This window comes from Eumetopias jubatus, unplaced genomic scaffold (genome assembly GCF_037043125.1).
Source record: "Eumetopias jubatus isolate StellerSeaLion01/CBP00866 unplaced genomic scaffold, mEumJub1_p1.0 scaffold_26, whole genome shotgun sequence".
NCBI classification, from domain to species: Eukaryota; Metazoa; Chordata; class Mammalia; order Carnivora; family Otariidae; genus Eumetopias; species Eumetopias jubatus.
The window spans coordinates 1055496-1068203 of NW_028274832.1; positions in this window are offsets into that span (position 1 = coordinate 1055496).

Consider the following 12708-nt stretch of genomic DNA (forward strand, 5'->3'; position numbering starts at 1 on the left):
GCTCTGTTCATTTTTCTTCTTACTTTTTACTTTCTGTTCCTTAGACTGGAAAATTTCAGTTGACCTATCTTCAAGTTCTCCAGTTTGTTCTTGACTGCTCAAATATGCTGTTTAATATTTCCAGTGAATTTGTCATTTCAGTTACTGTACTTTTTAGTTTGGAATATTTATTTAGCTCCTTTTTATATCCTGTCTCTTTATTAGTAGTCTCTACTTGATGAGACACCATTGTCATACTTAATCTTTCAGATGTGGTTTCCTTTAATTCTTTGAACATATTTAAAATAGGTTATATATAGTCTTCCTCTTGTAAGTCCAATGTCAGTGCTTCCTTAGGGGCAGTTTCTATTGATTGCTTTTTCCCTGTTTATGGGCCATATTGCCTGTCTCTTTCTCTGTCTCTCTGTCTCTGTCTGTCTGTCTCTGTCTTGTGTGTCTCATAATGACTTGTCAAAAACTAAACATTTTAAATAATACATGTGGCAACTCTGAAAATTTGATTCTCCTTTCTCCCCTGGGATTTTTGGTGCCTCTGCTTGTTGTAGTAGTTTTTGTTGTTTTGTTTAGTGACTTTCCTGAACTAACTCTGCAAAGTCTGTATTCTGTGACATGTATTTCCACTCATTTGTGATCAGCTAAGGATTGGACAGAGATTTCCTTAAATGCCAGGAATCAGTAAGTCTCCTGGACTTTCCCAAGGAGCTCTGTGTGTATATTGGGGTATGCTTCAACATTTAATCAGGCACTTTACAGCTCTGCCTGAGTCTTTTACTTCCCACTTGTACAGAGCCTCAAAGTCAGCCCAGTGTGTGTGCTTATAGTTGTCTCAGGTCTTTCCTGGGCATTCATATAACCTTGAGTATGTGCACAGCTCTACGTATACATGTGACCTTCTAGATTTCCAGGAATATGGTGGAGTTCTTCAAATTCCCTATAGACATCTCATTTTCCACCTTTTTCTATTATGCTCTGGGTTTATGTATTATTTGCCGCACCTGTTGTCTACTGTCTCAGGTAGTTATAAAATGAAACAATTGATTCTAATTGTTTTAACATACACCTCTGAGGAAAATGCTTTTCACACTGGTCTTACTCTGATTCAGGTCAAATAAAGACGTCCTTGCAAGTGGAACTTAATAGCCATGTCAAGTAATGACAGTTCTCCAGGAATAAGGCTTTTGAAAGAGTTCTAATCCTGTTCCGGCCCTTTCTGTGACTGCCAGACTGCTGGTTTTCACTATCATTGCAAGCTGTTGGGTTTTAAGACAGCTATAGAACTGAGGTGGCATTGGGGGAAAATGAGAATAGGGAAAGTTAAAACACTATAAATGTGCTGTTCTTATGGAGATTCAACCGTTTTCCTTTAACAAATGCTCCCCAGATTGCTGTAAGCCTTTGGTTAAATTCCCAGATTTCTGACAAAGTTGAATCTGACAATTTTTGCTATTTTTTTTCATTGCTTTTATGGAAGAGGGGATTTTTGGAGGTCCTTACTTTGCTGTTGTCACTGACATCACCCTCTCACCTTTATTCTTGAAAGACTAATTCCTGTATATTGAATTTCCTGTTGGCGTTATTTTCTTTCGGCCTGTTGGAGTGTCTAGCTTTTGTTTTTTCTGTTCAGATGTCAGTAGTCATTATAACTGCTGTGCCTCTGGAGGTAATCTGTGCATTTCCTATTGCTTCTTTAGGATTTTCTTACAGACCTTAGGTTTCTGTAGTTTCACTGAGTTCCATATATTCCTGCCTATGGTATGTTGGCTTCTTGTATCTGTGGTATGAGGTCTTTCATAAGTCTAGAAAATTCACTGTCATTCTCTTCAGATAATTATTTCCGCTCATCTTCTCTATTCTTTCCTGCTAGGACTCTAATGAAATGTTTATTAGATTTTTCATGATGTATTCTCATGCCCTCTCTTTTGTGTTTCCCAGATTTTGATCTCTCCATGCTTTAGTTTGAGTATTTTCTTCTGACCTAGTTTCCAGTTCATCAGTTCTCCCTTCAGTAGCACCTACTCTGCTAAAAAACCCATTCGGGATTTTTTTACTTTTTAGTTCTAGATTTTCCTTAACAAATTTAAAACTGTGTTACTTTTTATAGCTTCTTAGCTCTCATTTATGTTTTTGGCCATAGTAAGTGTCATTTTTTTTGCTTATTTGTTGTTTTTTCCAATTTTTTAATTGTAGTAAAATATGCATAACAAAATTTAACATCTTAACCATTTTTGAATGTACAGTTTAGTGGCAATGGTATTACATATATTCATAATGTTCATCCATCACATCTATCTCTTTTCTTCTTGTAAAACTCAAATTCTATTCCTATTAAAGACTAACTCCCCATTCTCTCCTCCCCCTTGGCACCCACCATTCTACTTTCTGTCCCTATGATTTTGACTGAGTACTTCATATAAGTGAAATCATATAATATTTGTCTTTTTGTGACTGGCTTATTTCATTTAGTATAATGTCATCAAGGTTCATACATGTCATAACATGTGTTAGAATTTCTTCCCTTTTTAATTCTGAATAATATTCCATTTATGTGTATACCACAATTTTCTTATTCATTCATCTGTCAGTGGACACTTGGGTTGCTTCCATGCTTTAGCCATTTTGAAATAATGCTGTTATAAATATGGGTGTACAAATATCTCTTTGAGACCCTGTTTTTAAATCTTTTGAGTTATAACCAGAAGCAGAATTGCTGGATGATATGGTAATCCTATGTTTAATTTTTTGAGGAACCACCATGGTGTTGTCTACGGTAGTGGCACCGTTTTACTTACCCATCAACAGTGCACAAGGGAACCAACTTTCTCTACACCCTCGTCAGCACTTGCTAATTTCTGTTTCTTTGATACCAGCCATCCTAATGGGTATGAAGTGATATTCATTATCGTTTGGATTAGCATTTCCTTTATGATTAGTAATGTTGAGCATCTCTGTATGTACTTATTGTCCATTGATATATTTTCTTGAGAGAAACATCTATTAACGTCTTTTGCCCATTTTTAAAGGGGTTGTTTGTTTTTGTGTTATTGCAGGTGTAGTTTTTTTAATAGTCTATATTAGGTAATTCTAACTTCTCATGTCTTTGTGGATCTGTTTTTTCTTTTTTTATTTTTTCTGTGACTTCTTTTATTTCTTACTTGTGGTGTCTTACTTCTTTGCGTGTGCTAGACATTGTATTTGCAGAGTTATTTTGAGGGATAATTTGAGACCTAGGATGATTGTATCATTTTGGGGGAGCTTTTAACTTGTTACCTCTAGGGTTCTTTAGTCTTAAAGGAGCCATCTTAATTCTAAGGCCAACCTTAGATCAGTCTGTGGTTCTTGGGAGGGCTGGTTTGCTTTTCAGGACATCTTACCATTAGGGTTTAGATCTTTGTGGTTCTAACACAAGTTGAGGGCTGGTTTCTGAGAATCCAATTCATGCTTTTACTCTGTGCCTCTAGCCCCCAATTTCTGGATTATTAAGGGTAATTTCAGCATCTCCCAAATGTTGGGACTTTGCACAGAAAATTTATTTCTCTTTAAAGTAGCAGCCCATTGTGGATGTTCCTCATCAGTGATCAGCTTTCCTCTGCATGATGATTTGGCTCTGGCTCCATATAGTTCTGGTTCTGCCATCCGCTAGGTTGGTAGCATCCTCTAGGGCCTGAACTTCCTTTGTCCAGCTGGCAGATGGGGAGTACAGCGTGGAGGAGACACACAGTTCTTACCCATGTTAGCCTGGACATGATATGTATCATAACTGTGTATATTCCACTGGTGAGATCTGGTCACATGGCCCCACCTAAATGCAAGTGTGAAATTGGCCAAGTGTAGTCAATGGCTGGCAGCTGTTTGGTGGACAGTCATTTTTGTCTCAGTCTTCTCCTTGGCCACGAAAATACCCATGCACATCCTACTTTTGTAACCATTATACACTCTCCCAGGGAGACAGTCAAGTCCAGATGTGACTCATGAGGTTTGGTGACTGAACTAACACACATATTACCTGCTGCTAACCCTGTACAGTAGTGGAGCTGAGCTGGAACAAGTGCAATTAAAACAACCTTCCATTTTGACAGGGAGGGAATAGAAGATAAATTAGTCCTTAGTCCAGAGCAAGAGTGACACCCCGTGAGCAAGTATTATGAAAGTGTCTGTCATGGGACACCTGGGTGGCTTTAGTCAGTTAAGCATCTGCTTTTGGCTCAGGTTGTGATCTCAGGGTCCTAGGAATGAGCCCTGCGTCGGGCTCCCTGCTCAGCGGGAGTCTGCTTCTCCCTCTCCCTCTGCTCCTCCCTGCAGCTTGTGCTCTCTCTCTCTCTCTCTCGCTATCTCAAATAAATAAAATCTTAAAAAGAAAGAAAGGAAGAAAGGAAAGAAAGAAAGAAAGAAAGAGAGAGAGAGAGAGAGAGAGAGAGAGAGAAAGAAAGAAAGAAAGAAAGAAAGAAAGAAAGAAAGAAAGAAAGAAAGAAAGAAAGAAAGAAAGAAAGAAAGAAAGAAAGAAAGAAAGAAAGTGCTTGTCAGTGACTGGTAATCAAAGGCCACCAGGAACTCACCTTGAGCCTATGATGGGGCAGGTTGGGACCACACACCACGGGGAACCATGGGGCTTTGAGGTCAGACAGTGCTAGAAAGAACCTGTTACGGACTTTGGGTTTTGGTTGAGTGATTTGAGGGAAGGGCCAAGAAAGGTCAGTAAGTGGGAGCATTTTATGAGTATCTCAATGACTCTTATCTAGGGAGGTTGGGCTAGAATGCGGATAATTGTGATTGGTAAGAAAGCAGCTGTCACTCACACTAGCCAAGAGAGGGCCATGCCTGGTGTTTTTCGGCTTGGACAACGTTCATGCTTTGTCTGTGTTCTAATGTGATGATGGCAAGGTCTTGTCAATGATCCATCTTGGTCCCACTATGTTCTGTGTCAGATTCACTCACTTCTGCTCTGGGAGTGTGGCAGGAGGAACTTCTGGCTGTTGTGTCCTTGTATTTGTCCTCCATGGACACATCTGCTGGGGCCTTGGGGAGAATGTCTAACTTGGGGGTTGGGGGCTGCACAGTAATCATAGCTTGCTTTCTGCTTGTGGAAGTTTGGAGACCTGAGGTTTGACAGTCATTGACTTTATTTTAGGCTCAATTTTCTTTGGCAGTACAATTCCCCCCAAATTCTCTTCTGTGCTTCTGAGAGTTCCATGTGTTAATAACTAGATCCAGAGTTCTGTTCAAGTCTTGATCCTCCAGCCTATTTCATATGTTTGTTTTCTTGTACCTGTGTCTCTTTCTACTTAGGGTTGTCTTGAAGGCATGGCTATGGGTGGGAAAGAAGCCCTGTAATCTGATCTGTGTATACAGCTGAGTCCTCTCTTAATTGAGGAGTCTTTGTGGGCCTTTGATTTTCAGGACATTTTCCACGTTTTATCTTACACTTGGGGTGCAGAAAGGGTGGCTTTTCCCACTAAGTGACCCCATGTTTTTGGACTGTCTCTAGATGCTTTCCTGTCTCTCTCAAGTTGGCCAGTTTTTGCCTATGGTCATCTCTTTCTCCAATGTGACATTATGACATTATGTTACCCGTAAAGTGGGTAACAGTCACTCCAACTGCTGGCACCCTCTTTTTTCTTCTCCCTGAGCTGCGATCTGCTTTCAGGTGATCATAGGAAATGCTCTGCAATCCATAAAACAGGGCTTCTTTGTTACCAGCTGCCTGACAATGGTTTTTACTATGGTATCACCCCTCTTAAGAGAACCCATTTTGGTCTTAATTCATTTCTGTTGAAATATGTATTTAATGATAGAGAATTTAAAAGAGGAAGATTTCTGATCTAAACTCTTAGTTTGGGAATTATTTGACCCCTTTTCTATTTCTCTGTTTCTTGACCGCTTGGAAATAAAGCTGCACACTTTTGGCAGCTTTCTAGGCCGACATCCTCACAAGGGCATAGTGTGGTGGTCCATCTTTCCCATGTTTAACTGTATTCACGTTGGAAAATCAAGACTTTTCTGATTTCTTACAAGATGGAAAAATAAGACATTTCAATTTTGGGGGGAATAAGGTGGTATATAAATAAGGTAAATAAAATTGATGAAGGAATGATTTTGAATCCAAGTTGCAATGATGTGGAAGACTCACAAGGGCACCGCTCTTTGCCATGTGGTAGCTGGCACCCTGGGGCCCTCCTCTTGCTCTGAGTCTGTTTTTGCTTTGAAAGAAGGGGGATGTGAGGACCTGGCCTATATTTATTTTTCTTGGGGCCACTGTGGAAGTGAAATGAGATGATTGACATGCAGGCACATTTAATAGTAAAACTCTCTGGGTGGATAAGGCATTATTATTTCATTCTGAAGTACTTTGATGGGATTAATAATTTATGTAGCACACTAAGTTCATCCTTTGAGGCCAAGTGCTCCTACTATAACGTACCTAAGCCAACCTTGAAAATTTACAGCATTGCAGAGAGAAGAGGGTCAGTGAGCATGTTGCTGTGTGATTTTTACTGAGTTGGGTTTTTCCAGAGAGTTCTGAGCTCTTCATAATTATCCTTAAGTGATTAAGAAACAGTCCAAAGGTGCCATACTTCATAGAGAGTGCAGTTTATAGTTATCTGTAGTATGACACAGGTAATAATCATCCATAATACAATTAACTCTGAACAGCATGGGAGTTAGGGGCGCTGACTGACCTCCCTAGCAGTTGAAAATCTCTGTATAACTTTTGACTCCCCCAAAACTTAACTCCTAATAGCTCACTGGTGGCTGGAAGCCTGACCAATAACATTGCAGTCGATTTTTTTAAAAAGATTTTATTTATTTATTTGTCAGAGAGAGAGCACACAAGCAGGGAGAGGGGCAGAGGCAGAAGGAGAAGCAGGCTCCCTGCTGAACAAGGAGCCCAATATGGGACTCGATCCCAGGACACTGGGATCATGACCTGAGCCAAAGGCAGATACTTAACTGACTGAGCCACCCAGGCACTCCCAACATAGCAGTTGATTAACACATATTTTGTGTGTTATATGTATTATATGCTGCATTCTTACAGTAAGGTAATGTAGAGGAAAAAAATTATAAGATTAAGAAAATCATAAGGAAAAAGATCATAAAGAGAAAATACATTTACAGTACTATATTGTATTTATAGAGAAAAATTATGTGTAAGTGGACCTGCGCAATTCAAATCCATGTTCAAGGAAAGGGTCAATAGTATTTAGTGTCCCAGACAGTTGTTTGAGTTTTCATGGAATTTTAAACATAGGATATTAAAAAAATAGGAGATTTTATAACAGAACTATGTTTCTTACCAATGTCTTTCATAACTCCTTTTGATTAAACTGTTGCTGCATTTTCTAGACTTTATTACCTCATTAATTACACAGATAATACTGAAGCAGATTGTTTTGCTAATTAAAAAATTGTTAATCTTGAGGTAGCCACACTTCTCTAGGTCCACTTAGGAATCTGAAAGTTTCGGTTTAATGGTCTTTTCAAATGCGGGTGTTAATCCATGTGGGTTAGCATGGAGGCTGATATTGAGAGAAGGTGTGTAAAGCTGCTTTTCATCTCAGGGCCTAGGAATGAGCGTCCATGTGAGCATCTGTGACCTTGTTTTGGCCACCTCCCTTCCCTACCTCCTGAAGCTCCCAAACCTGGGCTCCAGCCCCCATATGGCACTCCCCCTTTCCCCTGACACAGGTGGATCCCCAGGGGCCTCTTGCTCTTAGACACGTCCCACATGGCACCCATCATTTATTTCTCCTCCTCTGGACATGTATTTGTGGGCCAGCTTCTCCTAGGCCAACAGTGATGCCCTAGAGTTGGTAGAGTGTCCCTACTGCCTGGTGCTCTGTGCAGGGTCCCAAGAGATTCTCCCATGTTGACAACAGAGCATGGTTGAGGCGAGGCTCTATGCTTTACTGGATTTTGTGAGGCTAGCCTGGCTCTCAGGCCTCCCTTCCTTTAGGCTCAGAAGTAAGTGTGTGGGAGGAGTGGGATGTGGGGTCCGGTCAGTGGGCAGGCACTGTGGTGCCTCAGAATTCCCCCCACCTCCTCTCTGATGCTGGGGCTGAGGTGCTCGGTGGGGCCTGTCTGCCCAGTGTCAGATCGGATTCAGGTGGGCATACCCCCTCAGACAGGCCCCTGCTCTGCACTGTTCCTGCAGCACCCTCTAGACAGAACATCAGTTGGAATGTCCAGCTGTGAGGGAGTCACAGTCCCTGCTGAACAGAGGATTGAATTTTGCCCTGAAAGGGCAGGACTCTCTGATGAGTAGGCCTGGGGCTCTCGGTGATGAAGCCCCAGAATGGTCAGGCTCAGGGCCAGGTGTGGTAGATGCATTGCTTTGCCCCTGAAGGCCTGCCTGGGACTCCAGCTCAGGAATGTGTTATCCATGTAGCTCTGGAGCACTATGGGATGCCCCTGAGAGCTCTGTTCTGTGGGCCTTCGAGATGCTTGGAAGCCCTTTGAGGGGGTTGGTGAGGTCAAAACTGTTTTCATAAGGGTACTGAGCCATTATTTCCTTTCTCATTGTGTTGACATTTGAGCTGATGACACAAAGCAATAGAGGGTACAACTGCTGGCGCCTAAGCGCCATCGCGGCGGGGCTGCAAACTCTGCCAATAGTCCTAGTGTCCTTTACTGCCGCCACTAGCTCTAAAAAGCCAGCGTCATTTAACACTGTCCTGAGATCATGACCTGAGCTGAAACCAAGAGTTGGACACTTAACTGATGCTTAACTACCCCACCTAGGCGCCCCTGAAATGCAGCTGATATTTGTATGTTGACTGTGTGGCCTGCTGCTTTGCTGAATTCATTTGTTAGGTCAATCTTCTTGTGGAATCTTCAGTGTTTTTTACATACAAGATCATATCTGCAAACAAGTAATTTTACTTATTCCTTCCCAATAACGTGGCTTTTATTTCTTTTTCTTTCATAATTGCTGTAGCTAGAACTTCCAGTACTATGTTCTAAGCTGAATAGACATAGTGAAAGTGGGCATCCTGACCAAAAAAAAGGTTTCAGTCTTTCACCATCTGGTATGGTGCTCACTGTGGGCTTCTCATGTATGGCTTGTATTATGTTGATGTAGCTTCCCCCCCCCGCTTTTGTTTTTAAGGTTTTATTTAAATTATTTGACAGAGCGAGCATAAGCAGGGGGAGGGGCAGTGGGAGAGGGAGCAGCAGGCTCCCCGCTGAGCAGGGAGCCCAATGTAGGACTCGATCCCAGGACCCTGGGATCATGACCTGAGCTGAAGGCAGGCGCTTAACCTACTGAGCCACCCAGGCATCCCTGCCTTCCACCTGTTCATCTGGTCTTTTTTAGCCTGGCTATAGCTTTCTTATGAATATTTTGACACAACCGCTACATGCTTAATTTGGGGTCTTATACACCTTTGCCATTCCTTTATTCTTAGACTACCAGAGACATTTCATTTTAAGGTGTATCAAATTGCATTTAATTAGTACTCTTATTTATGAACTACAGGAAGTGCTGGCCCTTTAATAGGAATATTTATCTCTTTCACGTATTGACACAAAATATTTGGCCTCACTCCTGCAGAAATATCTTTATGCTGTTGCTGTATGGTGTGTTTTACCTGTCAGTACACACACACACACACACACACACACACACACACACACACACACACACACACACACACACCCTCTCTCGGCTCCAGCTGGTGCATAGTGTAGTTCATGTGGTCCCCCCACGTAAACACTGAAACAACTCTGAATGGTTGGGAAGGCTAAATTACCTGTTGCCATTCACCCTGATAATCTGAGCCTATGATTAATATTTGATTGTGGGGGATGTTGAGGAGCTGGGGCTGACATCACTCTGAACAGAAGGCGAAAAGGCGAGTCTCCCTGAAGACCGTCCTTACTGTGCCCCCGTCTCCCTAAGTGTGGCACGGAGCAAGGGTGTGTTCTCGGAGCCCTCCGGGGGGCCCCAGGTCCTGGCACACTCCCGGGCATCCCGCTGCCTCGTGTGCAGCTTCTGACTCTCCTTGTGGCTCTGGCATTTTTTGCTTCACTTGATCTGGAACCTCGATGCTCCGTTTATTTCTCCTATTTCATTTCCAATCTCTAATCTTCCCACACCCATTCAACAACTTAATAATGTGATGTAGAATTTGCATATGCCAATTTAAACTACTTTCATACCTTACCAGATTTTTTGTTTCTTAGGGCTGAAGGCTGTACGTTCTTTGTGTCTGTGTGTGTAGTTGATGCGGTTCAGGTGGACTCTCGGTGGATTTAGGTGTGTACCCACCTTTGTTCCACTTACGTGCCATCGGTACCTTCCAAGCTCAGGAGGTTTGCTGACGACCCGCCTTCCCCTAGTGGTGCGCAACATGCTGCCCGCCCGGGTCCGTTCCATTTTAGCTCAGGGCTCATCTTTTCTATAAAACCTTCTCCCGACTGTTGAGACAGTGATATTCTGCTCCAGTAACATAATTCAGTAACCTGCTTTTATGCATTAGTGCCGATACCGACAGTGACCTTCCCTGTAGATGGCATTTTAGAGGTACTATGACAGGCTCAGAAAGATCAAGTGTGTCATTTGTCCAAGATCACAGAACTGGTAAATTTGGAAATTAAAAAATCAGTACAAGTCATACCTAGCCTTAACCCTGTAAAATTCAGTTGGCCATGCCTCTTCCTGATGGAGCATAGAAAGAGGGTTCGGAGAATTGGGGAGGTTGAGTGGGCCAGAGTTGATTATTGAGATAAGGGAAATGAAAGGGAAAAGGAGCCTGGAGTCCTTCGGCAGTTCTGGCTCAGGTGACAGGTGGTCCCAAGGAGTGTTTCCTCCTCCTTGAGAAAGAGTAGATTTCTCTGTTTTGTTTTGTCTGGCACCGGAAGACGAGGAAGGGGGAATGTTACCCTCCCTTGTATATATCCATGTAGAGGGGATCTGTGATGAGTCTGAGGTAGGATCGTCTGCAGGCAACAGAATACACTGGTCTCAAGCCCAGGGCAGAGGTCCAGATTCCCAGAAGAGACTTGAATGTTCCCCTCCACGTGCCCAGCGTTGGGAGAGTTCAGCCAGTGAGGATCTTGGTGCCATCCCTTGCCATCCACGGTGTGTCAGGAAGAGGTGCATGGGGCGCCTGGATGGCTTACTCAGTGGGCATCCGACTCTTTGTCTCACCTCGGGTCTTGATTTTGGGGTCATGGGTTTAGACCCCACATTGGGCTCCGCACCCCAAAAAAGAGGTTAAAGATGTCCCAAAATGAAAAATTTGCGGGGAGATTCAGATAAAACGGTATCTGTGCCATTTCCCACAGATGACAATTTACAGGAAAAAGCTTTGATTACTTTTGATAGAACTTCTCATTAAAATGACTTTTCTTTTGCTCAGATTAAGATCTACACATACGCCTCAGTCAGGCAGGAGTGTGTGAGCCCTTTTGGGCGGCTGCGTTCCCTGGGGAGCGCTGCAGGCGCAGGGCCTGGCTCAGCCGGGAGCCCGAGTGCCGCCCAGCGCCACTGCACCGTCGTATCACAGGACAGTCTGAATGCAGCAGGCAGCGGGTGGGCTGAGTGGGGTCCTGGCCCCACCGTGGCACTGAGGGAAATAGGCCTCCTGTTTCTCCAGGGCTCGGGTTCCCTCCTCCGACATTTCCCGGTGGTGAGGTGAGGCCAGGTGGGACTGTTTGGTCAGGAAGGAGCCCCCAGGAGGCGCCTGCTCCCCGGTCAGCCTTGTGCTCGGCTGCGGCGCCCCTTCTTGACACTCCTGACGCTGCGCAGAGTCCAGGGGCTCCGTTTCGGTGTGTGTGACAGCGAGGGCCACCGTGGCCTTCTTGTTCACGTGACTGTCTAAAATGGCAGACAGCTTTTCCACTTCATTTGAAATGGATCTCTTGATCACAAAATCACAGTTGGTCAGTTAGCAATAAAATGAGCTTAAGAGAACTGGTATCCATTACCTTTTGATCTATCTCTGTAATTCTCAAAATGGTAGGCTTAATGTTTTCTTGTTCATAGGTCATGTTACTGTAAAGTACTTTACTAGACGTGCGGAGGTCTAAATTTTAAAATTCTATAAATTAGCACATTACTAAGTATAGTGATGATAATTATACTTACTCTGTCAACTTAGTGTTTGAGGTTTGAGCTTCTAGAGATTTTTAACATTAAAAAGCAAACTATACGAACATTTGACCAAAATATACAATGCGTGTAAACTCAAGCTTCTGCTTCCTGGGTGGTATTTCAGTCTTAGTTGAAGATACATTTTCTATGATAGTTTTCACCTGTAAAGTGAACTTGTGTTTTATTTTTCCTTGAAGATTATCCGCATTCTCTGTTCACTGGCCTTGAGGGTGTGTGCCGTCAGCCGAAAATAGTCTACTGACGTTTATTTGTGACTCAGTATTTCGTGAAATAACAAATTCTTACAGCTATGTGACAATAGCAGTGGTTTTATTAAGCCCTAACCGTTCATGATTTGAAGAGAGCACCGCAGATGAACCCAGAAGGTGCTCCTTGGGTTTCCACTCCGCCCCAAGCCCAGCAGCACCCTGTGAACTCTTGAAAACTTCCTGCCTGCCTGTGGAAGTCTGTGTACTTGTCAATTAAAACTCTTCTTTCTGACCCGCAGAGTTCTTAGGATTTTTAAGATGTGAGCTTTATGGACAAATAGCTCATTATGATTATTTTAATTTTCTTTAACTTACCTACAAATTGGACTCTCTCCACTGACTCTGAGT